Source organism: Lacerta agilis, chromosome 3, assembly GCF_009819535.1.
Source record: "Lacerta agilis isolate rLacAgi1 chromosome 3, rLacAgi1.pri, whole genome shotgun sequence".
Lineage (NCBI taxonomy): Eukaryota > Metazoa > Chordata > Lepidosauria > Squamata > Lacertidae > Lacerta > Lacerta agilis.
This window is the reverse complement of record NC_046314.1, coordinates 74,979,116-74,997,808: the sequence shown is the minus strand read 5'-3', so window position 1 is coordinate 74,997,808 and position 18,693 is coordinate 74,979,116.

Genomic DNA, 18,693 nt, shown 5'->3' with positions numbered 1-18,693 from the left:
AAGAATTAAAGAACCTTTTAATGAGGGTGAAAGAGGAGAGCGCAAAATATGGTCTGAAGCTCAACATCAAAAAAACTAAGATCATGGCCACTGGTCCCATCACCTCCTGGCAAATAGAAGGGGAAGAAATGGAGGCAGTGAGAGATTTCACTTTCTTGGGTTCCATGATCACTGCAGATGGTGACAGCAGTCACGAAATTAGAAGACGCCTGCTTCTTGGGAGAAAAGCAATGACAAACCTAGACAGCATCTTAAAAAGCAAAGACATCACCTTGCCGACAAAGGTCCGTATAGTTAAAGCTATGGTTTTCCCAGTAGTAATGTACGGAAGTGAGAGCTGGACCATAAAGAAGGCTGATCGCCGTAGAATTGATGCTTTTGAATTATGGTGCTGGAGGAGACTCTTGAGAGTCCCATGGACTGCAAGAAGATCAAACCTATCCATTCTCAAAGAAATCAGCCCTGAGTGCTCACTAGAAGGACAGATCCTGAAGTTGAGGCTCCAGTACTTTGGCCACCTCATGAGAAGAGAAGAATCCCTAGAAAAGACCCTGATGCTGGGAAAGATGGAGGGCACAAGGAGAAGGGGACGACAGAGGATGAGATGGTTGGACAGTGTTCTTGAAGCTACTAACATGAGTTTGGCCAAACTGCGAGAGGCAGTGAAGGATAGGCGTGCCTGGCGTGCTCTGGTCCATGGGGTCACGAAGAGTCGGACACGACTGAACGACTGAACAACAACAACACCAGTGAGGTTCTTTCTTTGCCTAAAGTAGTGATTATTGTAAGGTCACGGTTATGTCTTAACAGTCACTTTCTCCAAATTGTGAACTTCTGCAATTTGTCCCTAGCACCCTGCATGTTACCACAATTGCATGGGGAAAATATTAGTGTGCATCAAGCTGTCTATATGTACAGTCAGCAATTATTTTTCAGCCACAGACAGCAGCATATTTTCTAGTTGCTGTAATCCCAGGAAACACAGATCACAAGAGGACTCCACATACAACGCAGTTCTTATAAACCTCTTTCCCCAAAAGGTTTGCTCTTTCCAGCAATTGATAAACTCCTTGGAGAATGATCATGTACTGAACCACTCCAGAGTTTCAATGAATTGGAAATAGCCAAATAGTCAAACTCATAGGTCAACAGTGCTGCCCCAAAGAGTTTTGTGGCCATCTTTCCTCTTTTGCCCATTTTATGGAAATTATGAGAGAGTCTTTATTATCTACACATGTGGCCAGGCCTCCACTCACAGTCACTGACCTGATCAAAATTTCCTGAGACTGCTTTCTCCTTTGTTGTATTTAAACTGATCTGTTAGTCAGACATTCAACTTTATGAAGCAAATTGCTGAAAAATAAGATACCTGTATGCTGGTAGAAGAATGCCTAATTTTAAAAATGGAAAAATTCCAGTTTAGACAAGGTAAACAAGGATTGTAGCTAACTATAGTAACCTGTTAAAATTCTTTTTTTGGCAACTTGGACATCTGTTGTCAATTCAAATGGCAGCTGCCCAGCCTGAACTTTAAAGCAGAAGGGAACATCATGCATCTTTTGTATGTTATTGATGCTAATTTGTACAATATATATTTCACACATGCTTCTTTTTCTCTCAGTGCAGAACAAAGCAAATTTGAAATGCCTAACAATATGTTTTCAATAGCCCTGCAACAACACTTAGGCCTAGGCATACATTTGCTTGAAAGAATTTGGGACCCTTTGCAAACAAAGCTCAGATAGCAAAACCTGCTCCTTTAGAAGTCTAGCTGTCAATTGCTGGGCAATTTCAGAAGCACTGAAAAGAACCAAAATACTTTTATGTATATTTGGCACTGAATATGTGAATTCCAATCCATAACTGGTAGAATCCTGCAGTTGGGTGGTTAGTTTGATTTGTGAAATTGCTTCTTTGTCAGCTGGTTTGTTCCTTCATCCCACTTTCTTTAGCCAATGTGTCTCTTGGGCAGCAATCCTTGTACTCTTCTCTCCTTCCCCTCCAACTCCCATGGTATACAGCCTCACTTGATCTTAAGCACAATACAGTGGTACCTCGGGTTACAAACACTTCGGGTTACAAACGCTTCAGGTTACAGACTCCGCTAACCCGGAAGTAGCAGCCTACCTCGGGTTAAGAACTTTACCTCAGGATGAGAAAAGAAATTGTGCGGCGGTGGCACAGCAGCAGTGGGAGGCCCCATTAACTAAAGTGGTACCTCAGATTAAGAATGGTTTCAGGTTAAGGACAGACCTCCGGAACGAAATAAATTCTTAACCAGAGATACCACTGTAAGGTTATTCAGAGTCACAAACCTCATTATCCTCTATTCTCTGTGGGCACTTCTAGATTACCTGTTTATTGAGCATTCATCCTGATTTGTTTGTGGGGAGGTTAGAAGACATTAGCTATTTAATGAGCCTTCGGTCTGATTTGTTTGTGGGGAAGCTAGAGGATTGGCCACATTAGCACTATACTGTACATTTAAAGTGGTATCATTTCACTTTAAACAGTCATTGCTCCCCCCAAACAGTCCTGGAAACTGTTGCTGAGTAAAGGCGCTGAGAGTTGTTAGGAGGCCACTATTCTCCACAGAGCTACAGTTTCCAGAGTGGTATAACAGTTGATCCCTCTCCCCAGGGAACTATGGATTAGAGACATGGCCACTCATTGGATTAAGACTGTGACCTTGAAACACTTGTTAATGTGCTAGTGTGATGGATTGGCCCTAAGATGGAGGAGGTATGACAGCCCAGCACCAAAAGAGTTAAGCCACCTTCATTTGTGACGGACGGTTCATCCTTTGGGGGCGGGGAGATCCCTGGTTTAAAAGGAGGGAACAGCCTTTTTGGCAGTGGGAGAAGAGGGAGGGTGTGAGTGGTGACTGGAAGAAGAGGGGTGTGGGGCCAGGATAGTGGTGGTTAGGCTAGGATAGGATGAAGATTAGTCAGTTATACTGAAAGAGTTGATATTTTAGATGTAACTAAGCTGATGAACTATCGAAATACGTGAAGCATGATGTTCTGAAATAAATAAAGTCTTGTTTTTTCTGTTGAGCCAAGAGAAAAGAGGCATTTATTTGGTCCAGCGATATATGGATGCTCATGAGGAGATGAACTCAGGGAAAAGGCAAAACTGACCTGCAGGGTGATAGTTTGTGTCTTGGAGTTTCTCTCAAGAGGGGCAAAAGGGCAGAAACCTTGGTAAGGCTACACAGTTACTAAAAGGGTTTAGCTAACTGATGCAGTGGGGGAATCTAATGAGGGAGAGAGCCCCAGAACTGATAGAGCTGAGAGGTATTCTCAACCCAGGGGCCCAGAGCAAGATATATATATATAAAAACAGGCCACGACAGCTGGACAAGAGAACCCCGTTACTAAGTTATCCCTAGTTATAATAAAAGGGGATTATCCTCACAGACGGACCTCAAGGATCGAGGTGGGGTGTATGGAAAAAGTGACCCTGAACACCTCAGAAGTAATATACTTGGTAACAGAGGGGTAGTTGGCAGGGAGGTTCATCGCAGCTAGTTACCAAATAGGGTTCGGAACATAAAGAATACTGTACAAAGAATTAAGAAAGTAATCAGTTAAATTACTGTCCAGCTGCTCCTTTGCATGCCATTTTTACACACACACACACACACACACACACACACACACACTGCTTCAGTCATTGGCCAGGAACTGGAAGGGGACTTGAGAGCAGCCTGAAATCTGAAATCTGAGCACAACCATCACACCAACTTCTTACGCAAGAGGTTAGTATGGATGAATGAATATGTGCTTCTTGACTTCTGTAGATTCACCAAACGACAGAACTTCTGTTCAAGATCTTTTAGTCAAAAGTCATGAGCAGCATGTCACTAGTTGTGAGTCAATCAGCTCCACATGAAAAAGAAAGACATGATTAATAGGAAACAAATAGCATGCTGCTCTCTTGATTGCCAGGAAATCTGAATGAATGCATTGGAAAAGCTTCCTTATGAAAGACAGCAGGAGACTTGTAATGAAAACATAGCATGTCACACTGGAGCAAGACTTTTACATGCCCTGTGAATGTGTTGCTTCGTACCAGAACACCATTTTTTATTTTATTTTTTACAAATTAGAATGCTTATTCCCCTTTAAAATTCCAAAGCCAACACAGGGTCTGTTCATAAATTATATATGTACTCCCCCAGGTTGCTTAAGGGCCAAGTTAATAATTTGTGAAAGTTTCCTTTCCTTTTTTTTTAACACTTACATTATTTGTCCCACCAGTGTTACACTGAGCAAGAGATTGGTGTGGTGACTGCATGGTCATTCCAGACTAGCCTCCAGACCCCTTTTCTGGCCAATATTGGAGCAGCTCAGCCATTCAATTTCACCACTACAAATAGCAAGCCAATTAATACAGAGAAGAGAGTACACAGACTGTATCTGTATGAAAGGATCTAGTTTCCACCTTGAAACTTTCAATGATGTTACCAAGTTACCAAGCAGGAAGGACTCAGAAGGTTTTAATATAATTTGGGTTTTACAGGATACACATGAAGAACTATTGAAGGGACTTCAACAAAGTACTTAAATTGCCTATTGACTTAGAAGTACTGCAATAGAATAATCTCCTGTTGTTGTTGTTGTTTAGTCGTCTTAGTTGTGTTCGACTCTCCATGACCCCATGAACCAGAGCATGCCTTGGAAACCCTCACTTTCTTGTCAAAGCTTCTCCTTTTTTATGTCTATGGAGTTTTCTTGGCAAAATATTGGAGTTGTTTGCCAGTTCCTTCTCCAGGTGGATCACATTTAGTCTAAACTCTCGGCTATGACCTGTCCGTCTTGGGTGGCCCTGCATGGCATAGCTCATAGCTTCTTGGAGTTATTGAAGCCCCTTCACCACAACAAGGCAGTGGTCCATGAAGGGGAGAATACTCTCCTACAGGCTCTAAATAATCTGTTATTTCCTGCACATGGCACTTTGGAGGAACTGGGTACTGGTAATATTATTTATTAACATCTGACTTCACTTTAAACATTTTCTAATATCTGAGTAATTTATATATTTTAATGTAAATAATTTCAGCTAGCATGTGTTTTAATGATTGGTTCATTTTAATGAATTTAAAGTGCTAAAATGTTAACTGTTATAATGCTTGTTTATATTTTCATGTTATGTTAAAATTAATTGGTATTTGCTTAATGTATTGATGCATTAATAGGTATTTTGCTATTGTACTGTGACCTGCTTTTGAAAAGTGGCAGACAAATTAATAATGATCCTCCTTGTTATTTATGCAATAATGCACAGATATAACATAAAAGCAAACTGACTTTATCAGACAAAGTTGAGTGAGGCCAAAAAAAGACTAAAGGTTCGCTGGGGAGTATTTCTAGATCTTCCTTTGATTTACTTCTTGGTAAGAAAAGTTTACAAAACAGTAAGGCACTGCTACGACAGAGGACCGTCTGTTTCTTATTTCATTACAATCACTACATGGTAATTGGATAACAAGATAGAAAAAAGATAAGTATGGGTATAAGTAGAGCTAAAGAAAAAGGACTTGTAGCATTGTTTTGACAAAGAACAACAACAATTTGCTGTTATTGATGATATGGGCCTTGAATTGTCCCTCTGGACTATTACTGCAATAATGGACTATACATTTTACTTCCACTTCAGTTACTTGACCAATACATCACTGTTTGTTGTGTGAAGGCCAGTGGAGGGTTTTGGGAGTGGAAGGGCTATTGAGATAGCCGTGACTAATACTTCCACACATTAAAAAAATAGATTATGGAATTAAAAGCTATGGGCACTGCCATTCTGAGATAGGTGGATACATTTATTTAAAAGGATCCCATAAGCAAGTGATGACAGTGGTATAATAATCCAATATTTATAATGGAAGAATCACTGTTAAAATCAGTCCTCATGCAGGTGGCCCTGAGTGTTTTATCTAATCCCAACATTTGCTTGTGAGTACTGCAACAGACCCATAATGTATATAATGATGCAACTCTATTTTTTCCTGAATCATACAAATAAGTTGTAATAAACACATATCACAAACTATTAAAACATTGTGTTTCAAAGGGACCCAAACTTCATGTACAGGCTGCTATGGGTATCAGCCTGAATGGTGATGCTTGGGCGAGAAGTGGAACTTTGCTCACAATAAAGCACAAAGATTATGATCTATGGTTCAAAATAACAACAACAACAACAGAGGCATATTCTGAGCTTGAATTTAAAAATAAGCTATCGCTGATGGCTTTGCCATGAGTATGACTATTAAGTAATTAAATATTGTTTACCTAGTAAGCTCCAATTACTGAAGTTTCTGTTGATGAAAATTACCATTTAATGGGTTAAGAGTTTTTCCTTATATAATGCATACCTTCCGGCATGACATGGCTCAAATCTGGGATACTATCTAATGGGTCACAAATCCCATGCGAGTCCCGTGGCCTGAGCGAGATTGCATACCCAGAAAAGTACTTTTTTCAGCACAGTGCAAAAAAATTGCATGTTTCAGCGTGCTGTATCAGACTCTGATTTTATTTTTTACTGTTCCTAATTTTTTAAATTTATTTTGTAATTCTCCAAGCATTATTCATTCAGTAGAGAAGTGAGATAAACTTTCTTTTCAAATAAAGAAACACATACACACCTTTCTTAAATAAAAAAATAAAGGAGAGGGGGTTATTCCACTTTCTCAGTGGGAAAGATCTCTCCAGCTTTCCATCCAGACACCACCACTGCCCCCAGGAGCCAGGAGCCCTTGGTCTCAGTGCTGCTGTATGTCTTCTGCTCTTTAACGCCACTTTACACAAGGTAAAAGGTAAAGGGACCCCTGACCATTAGGTCCAGTCATGTCTGACTCTGGTTGCGGAGCTCATCTTGCATTACTGGACAAATGAACTGGCGTACAGCTTCCGGGTCATGTGGCCAGCATGACAAAGCTGCTTCTGGCGAACCAGAGCGGTGCACGGAAACACCGTTTACCTTCCCGCCGGAGCAGTACCTATTTATCTACTTGCACTTTGATGTGCTTTCGAACTGCTAGGTGGGCAGGAGCTGGGACTGAGGAACAGGAGCTTACCCCATCGCAGGGATTTGAACCGCCGACCTTCTGATCAGCAAGCCCTAGGCTCTGTGATTTAACCCACAGCGCCACCTGGGTCCATCTGAAAGAGGTAGAAAGCACCACAACTGTTTTCTTTTCTTTTACAGTAATGTCACATGTGTGCCTTGTTTGTGTGTATTTCTTGGAGCTAAATTACATGCGCCAAATATCCTAAACAACAACACCTCAGAAATCAGAATCCGTTTCCATAGATCCCTAAATTATTACCCACCTGACAGATACTAATTAAGATATAATGGAGGCTGCCACCCAGTTGCAATTAGCCGTCAGCTTTGATGTAACATAGATGTGTTAAATTGTAAGCCTGTGTTGTCAGCTAGCATTTGCAGATTAGACTCCAAGTGAAATACAATGATGTAATCAGTCTCAGAATCAGTTCTAATTTCTGCTCAAATCAAAACACATTATCATTTTATTTTTAAGAACCACTTGAATGACAGGGGTCATGTCTACCAGGGCTGTGCCCCTTATTTAATTTTAAAGGCAGACATTGATATTTGAGTGAGGCGGAAATATTTATTGGAATTTTTTTTGGATGCATCCCTCTAATCGGACAAACATAGCTTTTCTGTCCTTTTAAATGATAACCTTTTCCTTGGCAGTAGCTGCTTCAGCATCAAGCACCATCCCACCCCCCTCGTTGTTGTCCTCTTTCCTGAATTTTTTATATTATTTTGTTTATTTTCTATCAAAATAATTTCTATATCATTTTTTTCATTTTCAGAGGCTGACAACATGAAGCATGATAAAATTAAAGAAGAAGAATAAATTTCAGTAAAAACATCACAGGAACTGGCTTCTAGCTGTCAGGGAAAGCCTGGGTAAACAATAATGTTTTCTGTAAGCAGCAGAAATACCTCACTGTTGCCACCTACCTACTATCAACAGAGAGGTGTTTCCACCTGCCATTGAACCCAAAGTGTTTTGACTATATGCGGTTTTGGCTTTGTGTGCTATCCCTGGAACATTGTGGAAAATTGTAGTCAAAGCATAACTATGCATGAGTGCTAATTAGTGCATGAAGGGGCTAAGACCACAGAGTTCTGTTCCTCAACTCAACTAGGTCACACCCCTTTCCTCCGTGAGAAAGGGAGGGCGTGAAGCTGTCTCTCTTCCTGTTTCTCACTCTCTTGCCACCAGGATGGATGTGTCTGAACTTACTCCAAAGTTCCTTCCTTCCTTGGAGGTTTTTAAGCAGAGGTCGGATGGCCATCTGTCATTGATGCTTTAGTTTAGATTCCTGCATTGCAGGGAGTTGAACTAGACGACCCTTTGGGTCTATTCCAACTCTACAGTTCTGTGATTCTATGATTCAGACCTCATGCTTGAAATTATAATGCGTACTCTGCACCCAAGAGTAATCTACCTGTGTTCTACTTGCTGCTGCATAGAACAATGCATGACTCAGAGCTTTGTATTTAGTAAGTAAAGCTTTTAAACTTGCTTAAGAGTGTGTGGTCTGTTCATTGCTAGAGGGGTAGAGAGAGGGGGCAAACATTCTGCAGCAGACTAAATGGGATATGTAAAAGGGTTTAATAACTTGTAGTCCACACTATGCTGCTGGTTAACTATTGAGAATGTTGTTAACTATTGAGAATATTTTTAACTCACCTGGAGAATGCGCAGAGCCCCATGTTTTAAATCTAGGCATGCAGCCAATTCATTTATTAATTACCCACATGTGGGTCAAATCTATTTTCCACCTCCACAAATGTAACCCCTCCGTAAATTGAGAGTCACCTGTAGCTATTGATACAATAGCTTACAACATTGGCAAGAATTAGTCTATAAGAGCCTCAACCACATTTGCTACCCCAAAGCATCATTCTAGATGAATTGCTTCTGAAGCAGACTTGAATTTCAATGGGGAGTTCCTCCTCTGTAAAGAAAGGAAAAGTGATATTGTTGCCTCCTGTAACACTGGTGTTGTGTGAGCTGGAATAGATATCAAAAGGTATAAGAATCTGTCCCTTTTTAGTCATGGATTCCTAGGACTGCAAACTTGTGGCAGTGAGCCAAACTATACTTGCCTCTGGCTCTGCTTAAGTCACTCTGATGGAAAAGCTGCACTTTCTGTTTTAATTGAAATCTGTTTCTCTGCCTGTGGAGAGATGGTGAGTGACAGAACTTGGTATATCCTGTGGCTGGACACTTGTTCTAGTGATTATGCTAGAGAGCAATTTGGCATTAAATAGCTCAAGTAGCTCCTGGAGAACACAAAAAAGAAAGAAAGAGCAACCCCAAAATCAGTCTGTCATCATATGTCAAGCAGGCTGTGCAGCAAATGGCCTATTAGTATTCCTACACAATCACTGTAATGCTTACACGGCTTCCTTCTTATAAAAAAAATAAAATGTGAATATTAAATGCAGCATTCTACAATACAACCATAATCAGCAAATTTGCTATGGCTATGTTCACATTATTGCTTACTTGCCATCCAGTGCACTCACATTGGCAGGTTTTGAACCCGGACTCACATGGCATTAGCTACAATCCATATCCATCCTGTAGTTTCTTGACAAATACTGTTGTTTGCTGTGTGTTTTTTCCTCAAACCAGCTTCAATGCAACTAAAAAACTTAAGCCGCATTCACTTTCTGTGGAAATCCACTACATAGAGCCAGGGGGTGGCCTTCGGGTGTCCCTTCCAACTCTACAATTCTATGATTCTAAGAAAATAGAAATGAAATCAGGATTCTGCCTACAAGTTTCACATACCGGTAAATGACTAGATAAAATGGGCAGTATTTTAACTGCAAAGTTGCTGCCATCTGAGTCATGACTGGTAAATGCTACAGTCTCACAGTTTATCTGTTCCACTCTATTTTAAACAAGCTGAAAACACATTGTGCCAGGCATTGCAACAACAAATGTAAGTACTAGTAAAAATTACACCACAACTATTTTATTCCTGTTGCAGTATTTTTAATCTACAGCAGACTTATCCTCATCACTGACTACAAGGGAGTTGATCACTTAGGAAAGGAGCAGAGTCACAGGGCCAGCTCACACAATATGACAAAGGACGGTCTTTGCCAGTTAAGGATCCCAGGCAGATTTTATCCCATGTTCCACATTGCCTTCCCTTTAACTTTTGCAATATTCATTATTGGGGCATGTAGTGGACAGATGGGAAATACCGTACCTTCTTGGCAATGTAAGAAACAGACCTTAGGAGAGTCAGGGGTTCGGGGAAGAATCTGGCGTGCAAATGCTGCAAAGTGCTCCAAGGAGAACTTGACCTGCTTCTGCAAGACAGGAGTTTAGTTTGGAAGTGCTGGCTGTGCCTTTAACAAGCCCAAATTGCAAAGTTCATGCTGTCAGGTTCCTGTAATTTTTCATTCCCATGAACAATGCAATTAAAAGTCACGTCCTCTGTTCGTATTATACCAGTTTGCTTTAAGAAATAAAACCAAATGTTGATGCAAATATCTAACTTTAGAATTGAACACTTAATCAAAAGTAGAATTTGATCAGGAAAGAGGTTTTGGAGCCAATCCATCCTAGATCAACCCCAAGTTTAATTGTTGCAAAATCTTAGGCACTATAGCCAGGTCTTACCACACTATGCTTCAAATTATATTAGCAGGAAGGGAAGAACTGAGCTGAGAGAACACTAGGTCTGCTGAAAACCTAGTCATGACTGGATATAGGATATTAATCAGCCAAGAATTTACTCACTTCCACTCATTGCAGGGGCTGCAATAACAAAAGTGACAGACTGAAAGAAGAGGGAACTGTCCTTGGTGGCTTTGCTAACATAGCAAAAGTGTAAAGAAAATATTATATTTTTTTCTTTTACAGGGAGAAGAGGGGGAAATTATTTGGGGATAGTTCAGATAGGAAATTAATGGGGGTAAATAAATTAATGGGCTATGGATTTAGAAGAATCTGAATAAGAAATTATTTCAGGAGAGAGAAAATCAGTTGGATGGTCCCTTATTCTAAGAGCAGTGCTTTTTTCTGGGGGTACGCAGGGGTACGCATACCACTAAACATTTTGTGAATCTTTGTACTTTTGTCCATTTACCGTATTTATTTTCTCCAATTTGAACTATAAAATTGTGATTTTCTTGAGTCAAAATGAGAGTAACCCCTAAACATTTTTTTATAAAAAGCACTGTTTAAGAGCATGCATAGTGGGAAGGCTTCAGTTACTCAAAGATGAAGGAAAACAACTCTGCATATAGTCAGAGGCACTTGCATTATTACTTAAGTGGTGTGTGGGTGTGTACATTTGATTTGCTTAGGTTGCAGCTTTCTTCACTGCCTTTCTCACTTCCTCTTTCTGCTTGAATCTGGATTGTGTTGGCCCCATTGCCCCCCCCCACCCGCCCTCCAAGTCATACCACTGGGCTGCCAAACTGCACACTGGCTTCCCAGACATTGAAACACAGAAGTGTCACTGTGTTCGTCTAAGAAATGGTGGAGGGTATGTCTCCAACTAGAGCCAGCATACTCACATAGCAACAGCCCCCATGGCCAGCTGCTTTTACATAACAATAATCTAATTTACACACCCCAGAGCACTGGAAGGCACATTCCTTAATGTGCTGGCAACCATAGAGTTGTAGCAGTGAGACATGCTAGCAAAACTGACCGGGGAGGGTGGCAGAGTGGGATGGCATTATTTGGGATATCTGACTTTGAGTTAAATAAGCACCAGATGTATCAGTGACCTTTTCACAATTCTTATAATCTGCACCAAATCAATAGGCCCAAACTTTTTAAAGCAGTTTGGGAGGTGGGGAGCATTTGCTACACCAAAGATTGGAGTAAATGTATTGGCCAATGGGAGCAGCCATTTTTCCCCCAGAGATTGCCCATTAGGCCATTTCCCCCACCCCTCTAAAGCAGGTCTGCAAAATCCTACAAGGGCAATGTTCTTCAGAGTGTTCAGAGATAAGGAAAGTTCCAAATGGTGCTGTTACAGAATCCCATCCATTGCAGACTGTTTGGTCTCTGTACTAGTTCATCTGTGCTGTGCAGCTACCATTTTGTTCTGTATTCTCTGTGGAATGCCAGCACAGAAGGCAAGTGGCATGCCATCTGCTGCAGGTTTTCTGAACATTTCCCCCTAACATACATAATAGTTTTAAAAAAACAAAAACGCTAAACAACCGCTAAACAAAACAAAGATTCTCTTTTGTTATGCTTAATCTTAATATGGAAAGGAAGCATAACCACAAACAATTTGAGGATTACAGTTCCCAGCACACCAGGCTCTTTGTGGAACAAAGTGATTTGTTATTTCCTCTATCATGGGACTTTCCATTTTAATGTCAATCGGAATCCGCCAAAAGTGCTTGTTGTACCGTGCAAGATACCTGCCCCGTTGCTTTATTATCTGCAAGCCTGGAAACAAACAAAAGTTGTTTCCTTCAAATTTCCACCTGTGGGACCACTACCTTAACATCTGTCAAGGTTACATTCATTTTAAAATAGCCTGGAACCATGTTTCTTGGAAATAATATAGAATAGGAAAACACTGTCCTTATCATCTAGTTTGGAAAGAACACCTGAAAACCTTTCAAAAGAACATTGACTCTTGGTGGTTCCTAGTATTTCTTCCTCTTTAAAAATGAGCCTACAATTTATTTTTGCACGCTTTCAGCCTATGATGCTGTATTGATTTCCCACCCAAGCAGTAGCTTTCAAGGGCTGCAATTGTAATCATCCTTCTTTTAACTTCTGGCGCTTCTACTCAGGTGAGGATCAATTATCAAGTAGGGGTGTGCACTGACCGCAATATTTGGTTTGCACCTTGAGTTTAGATCTTTGGAAAACAGCCTGATTTGGCCTGGAGCAGTTTGGAGGCTGTCCAGATTGACTTGGGTCTGAGTCAACTTCACACACCCACTTCCATCTTGTTATAACTGGGTATAATTTACAAATGTTGTAGCTCCTCCACAGTGAACAGATCTTCCAATTTACAGGCAAGTAAGCCCAAGGGCTTTTATTCTGGACACCTTTAAATTTTGTTTTTATCTTTTTAATTTCAAAAGGCAAATCAATGGGCTTTAGCCCATGAAAGCATCTGCCAAAATGCTAGGATGGTTTAAATAATTTCTGATGCCCTGCCTCTCCCATGGTTACCAGTAGGTTGTTTAGAAAGCCTGTCTTAACTTTCTATTTCTCTGCCATGTGTGATACATAGTCAAGAATAGATCAAGATGTTAGAATAATTAGGCCAAGTGAGAAATCGAGAATCGAGAATACAGGATTAACTTCTATTCCTATCAGTAATGAACTCACAGGATTTGTTGCACGCCATTCCAATCCAGACATAGTTCTCTGCCGATTTGCAATTCTGTTTCTTCATCTCTCTGTCAATGTTCATATTTTTCTCACAAATATGATGTGCAGGAAACATTTATTTTTAACTGAATGTGCTACATATAGAGGAGCACTGTAATTGCTTCAGCCTGATGTAATTAGAATGGGGGTCAACCTAGATGTGTTGCCATTCGCACACTTAGCAATTGTGGGGATTTTTTGTTTTTTGTTTTTGTAGAACAGGCATGAGGGACCCAATCAGGACCACAGTGGAAGGCAGAGGGTTAAAGCCCCCTAGGTACACATGGTCCTGATCCAGATAGGCAGCTCAATGCCTACTGTTAACTAAATTAAAGATAAAATAAATAAATCACGTGGTTGCTAATTGTGTCATGTCTGGTTTGGTCCAATCTCCAATTCACTTCACCACTGGGCACTGGAGGCAGTTTGAACTGGGATGCTAACACAGACACAAATTTCCTTCTGGACCGGGATTTGTGATGATCCTAAAAAACCAATATAATGTCACTTCCTTTTATATAGTTTCAAGATCCATTGCCCCACTCCCTTTTTCTTGGCAACTCATCACTGAAGAAGGCTACCAGACTATCTGGACAGGTTACTTCCCTGTCTGCCTTGTTGCCTCCTTTGCCCCAGGTACTTGTCGCCTTTACCTTCACTTGGCTCTTGGGATCCTGGCAGGGAAGGGACAAGATGGAAATCTAGGCATGCCTCTTGACTGTCAATATTTTGTGTGAGCAATTCAAAGCACATGCCGGGACATTTAAAGTGAATTAAAGCACTCTTTCATTCTTGTGCAACAAATCCACTTAGGAAAGTGACCTGAAAATGCATTGAAAAGTATGGAATGAATGGTTAGTGCAAGACTTATAAACACCCAATAAACAAATCTGGATGAACACGCATTTTGGTATAACCTCCCCACAAATAAATCAGAATAAATGCTATATAAAGACCACATACATATAATCTAACCTCTGTGTAAGCAAATTGGGATGAATGCTAAAGAAAGTCATCTGGAGAAGTGTTTAGTAGTTTCTTATAGCCTCAGCTTCCTGTTTTAAATTTTTTAAGAAGTTTTGCCTAAAAGTTAAACTAGATCTGCTAGATCTAATTAGCATGCTACAGTCCTCAACAGCTGGTTTTCCTACCCTCCAGTCATGAAAGAAGAAAAAAATGATGTCTTCTTTAAAATCTATTCACATTGCTAACTTGTTCATTTCCCCCATCTGTTCTTCCTTTCAGCAACATGGACTTGTGTTTTTTCCCCTAATTCCTGACCAGTTTTTACCATAACTCCTTTATTTTAGTTTATTATTTTAAGCAGTACCCTGCAGTCAGTGGAACAGGGGGACAAGAAGCTTCTGCCTGGCTTAGGGAGGGAGCCGCGATGCTCACATGTATGACATCACGCACATGGCCGCCCCCCCAATCACCCCCATAAGCAGGTGTCTCTGGCCCTAACTTTCCCCCTATGAAAAATTTCACTGCAGGCTATATGGTAATTTATGGACCTAATAGGTATCTAAAGCCATTTTATTTGTTTTTTATCTTATATTTTGGAAATGTACATGCAGGTTTTTCCTTTAATTTTTTTTTGGAGGCCCCCAAGAGAGTGGGGCCCTAAGCTATAGCTTGTTTAGCTTATACGTAAATCCGGCACTGCATGCATGTGAGATTGAAGGAGACAAGCTGTCGGAATACGTTGCACGGATCCGCCATAGGATCCACATTTATTTAATTGTTTAATGAAGTTTTCGGGAACTACTTTTGGTATTATTACGCGCAAAAGCAAAAGCGAAAGTAAGAATGAATAGTTTGGTTCACCAATGAGATTAATCCGCCTTTATTTTATAGTTCCGGTCATGTTCAAAGTTATTAATGAGCGTTAAACTTGCTTCCCGCCCTTTTGGAGGCCAGCAACAGTGATTTTATTGGTTGAGGCATTGATCATGATGTCACGTTCGTTCCTAAATAAAAGGCTGAGGCTCCCCGCTTGGGCACGTTTTTATCGTTTTGCTTTAGTTGGGTTTTAGTTGAAGTCAAGTTTAGTTTAAGGGTATTGGGGGCGGGCTGGATGGGTTGGATGGGTTTTTCCTTTAGTTAGAGTTAGATCGCGGAAGATCATTCGGTTTAGCTTTAGTTAGGTTTCTTTTAGGTTTAGCCTAGGGCTAGGCTTGCGGAAGATATTTCGGTTTTAGTATTATTTAGTTAGCCTCGCGGAAGATTGGACGCGCAGGGACTTTGAGCTTAGGAGAACTTAGCTTAGGGGACGAGCCTACGCGGGTTCTGCCGAAGCCACTAAAGATATAACCGGTGTCTGTCTTTCTTTGGGGTAAAAGGGGAGTAAAAGGTTTAAGGTAAAAATTTTAATTTCCTTGAGTTGATCTACCTATTCAGAGTCAGAGTATCTTCTATTTCTCGAGGCAATATTTTATTAAGAAGGCAATTAAGAACTCATGCACCTTCGGAGTCATCACCCGGCTTACTCAGCTTCCTTCGGATTGTGAGACTTGGCTGGCGCCCGTGCCCAAAAGCACGCGGAACGCTGGCCGCTTTCCCCGCTACTGGTACCTCGTGCATGAGCAGCCCAAGTTTGTGCACGAGGAGCTCCAGCACCCAAACCCCGACAACAAGCCTCTTTGTTCTGGCAAATCTGATGTGGTGCTTCAAAGTTACATATCATCTAGTGCAAAATTAGGACTCCTGCACTACCATAAACCCTCTTTCCACATTAATACAACTGTGCAGAATCACTGTGGTAAAATGGAGGACTTGTGCCTGCCCTGTCTAATCTGAGATCTGCCTCATCAAAATGTGTGTTGTGTAATACAGAAGTGCATAGAATCTGTTGTTCATGGGTCTTAATGTGCCTCATTTATGGAGGTAAGGTGGGCCCAGGATAGGGCAGGCAATTGGATGAGTTTCAAGCCTAGGATTAGGTAGGGCAGGGAAGGGGTCTGGTGCTGCTTCTCTGACTCACTTTGCTTCTATGCAGTTGGACAACATGTAAGCATGCACATTCCATTGCTCTGAGTTTATTGGGGATTACAAGCAGACAGATCCATTTCTATGCAGCGACACCCCATTGCTTCAGACAAAACTTGTTCTTTAAAGATTACTGTATATTCTGGCGTATAAGACTACTTTTTAATACAGGAAAATCTTCTCAAAAGTCGGGGGTCGTCTTATACGCCGGGTGGAGAATCTGCGGTCGAGTATATCTCAAACTCTATATTTTAACTGGAAAAGTTGGGGGTTGTCTTATACGCCCAGTCGTCTTCTACGCCAGAAAATACGGTATTTTCCAAAAATCAAAGCGATTTAATGGGAAGTATGGCTTTCTTCTCCCCAGCATAAAGTCCCTCTTTCATTTATAGCAGCAAACATATGCACCTGCCAAAGTGCTGTTTTTTTATTAATGCCATGACCTCTGGGCCACTCTTTTCCTGGGAATATGTATGCTGGGTTTTTAAAATGTTGCTTCAGAGCTATGACATGGATTGATGCCCAGGGGAACGGCTATTTGACTTTCATTCCTCTTCTTTGGAACAGACATTGCATACCATCCATCATGATCAGTGTCAGAAGCTGTATCAGCAGCAGAAGCATCATGTTTACAGATGACATGCGCATGTTTACCTTGGAGTTTGGGGCTGTAGGTCCCTGGTATGCAGAGTTAGCTGCTGGGTTTTTTTGTGTAGTTTTTTTTTATAAAAAAAAAAAATGTTGTTCTGGAATGTTTTTCTTACTTCATAAAGCTATTATCTAAGCCGGGCATGTATTTATTTATTTGAAATATTTATATACCACCTCTCTTTAAAGTAATAGCAAGGTAGTGCACACAAACACACAAAATCAGCACAAAAAATAAACCAACCCTATATATAATAAATATGACACATCCCGGTTACAGTAACAGGGAACCATTCAACTGCTATCAGAGGTGAGTTTTGTGCCTGTTGTTGTCTGGACTGTTTCACTGTCCAGTTTTTCAGAGTACGAAGGAGCATAAGAATAAGCTCCATAGCACCAAGAGGACACTTTAGAAAACATGGGGTTTAATATAGGGACTCTCCCTCACCACTGTTGCCTCTGCATTTATTGTAAAGTAATATCCTCTCACCAGCACTTTCTGTTTAGCATTGATATAAAAAGTATCAATAAAAAGTAGGAGTGTGCATCAAGTTTACATGAAACCAGAGGCAAATGGGGGTGGGGTGGGTGGTGGACTCAGAGGAATTTGTGGCCTGTCTGATGCAAGGTGAGAGTTTTCTCTAAGGTGGCACAAGTCACAGCAGAATTCACCGACCGTGCAACGGGTTGTTTTTTCTCATGGTTACCAGTTGGTATCTGAACTGTCTTCACCTTAGAGAGTGAAGGCAAATTGTTGTGGGATGCACTCATGGTGCGGCATGGGGAATCGGTTCTTGGGAGGAAATGGGAGCAGGTATAGGAGCCACTGGGTGGAGAAATGATGGGCTCAACTGGCAAGGAGGTATTGGTGAAAGAGGCAAGTAGCAGTCAAGTCTCTCTCTCTCCCTCTCTCCCTCCCTCTCTCTCTCTCTCTCTCTCTCTCTCTCTCTCTGGGTGCTTAAGCTATAGACTTCCAGTACAGAGTTTGAAGTCCATTATCCAAAACGAAGCTTCTTTTCCTCATTCTATCTGGTGTGGTATGGTAATAACGAAGCCCTTCATTAATCTTGTTGAAATAATTTTAAAATCAAAAGAACATGAGGCTACTTAAAGGCAAACCCTAGGAGAAATCATTGTTGCTTTGTCACTTGTCATATGGAATCGATATTATAATTGCATTCTTAAGTATGATCATCAATCACAGTGCCAGCGCAATGCCTGGTGTGGATGGTGCTACATTGCATATTTGTGTTCTTAATCTTACTTTGCTGTACTTTGCTTTTCAGGGTGGGGGGGAAATGGATGAAAGCATGAAGGCCAGGACAGAATCCAAAGGTCATGGATTGATGTTGCTTTCTTCAGAAAGGACTCTGCATTCTTTACAGTTCTAACGAAAAATCTGAAGTGTTCAAATGTTTAGCAAAAGACAAAACAGAACAGGAAGTGTTTTGATAATTGCTGTATTATTTATTTATTTATTTAGGGTGGTGTACAACATATTATTTAATTATTATTTGCAACAACAACACAAGTCTGTATTTCTTATTACTGTTGCACTGTCTAATATTCTCAACAGTCTGCAGGTGAGATTGCAACTCAGGGCTACTTAAGAAATGTATAGTCAAGAA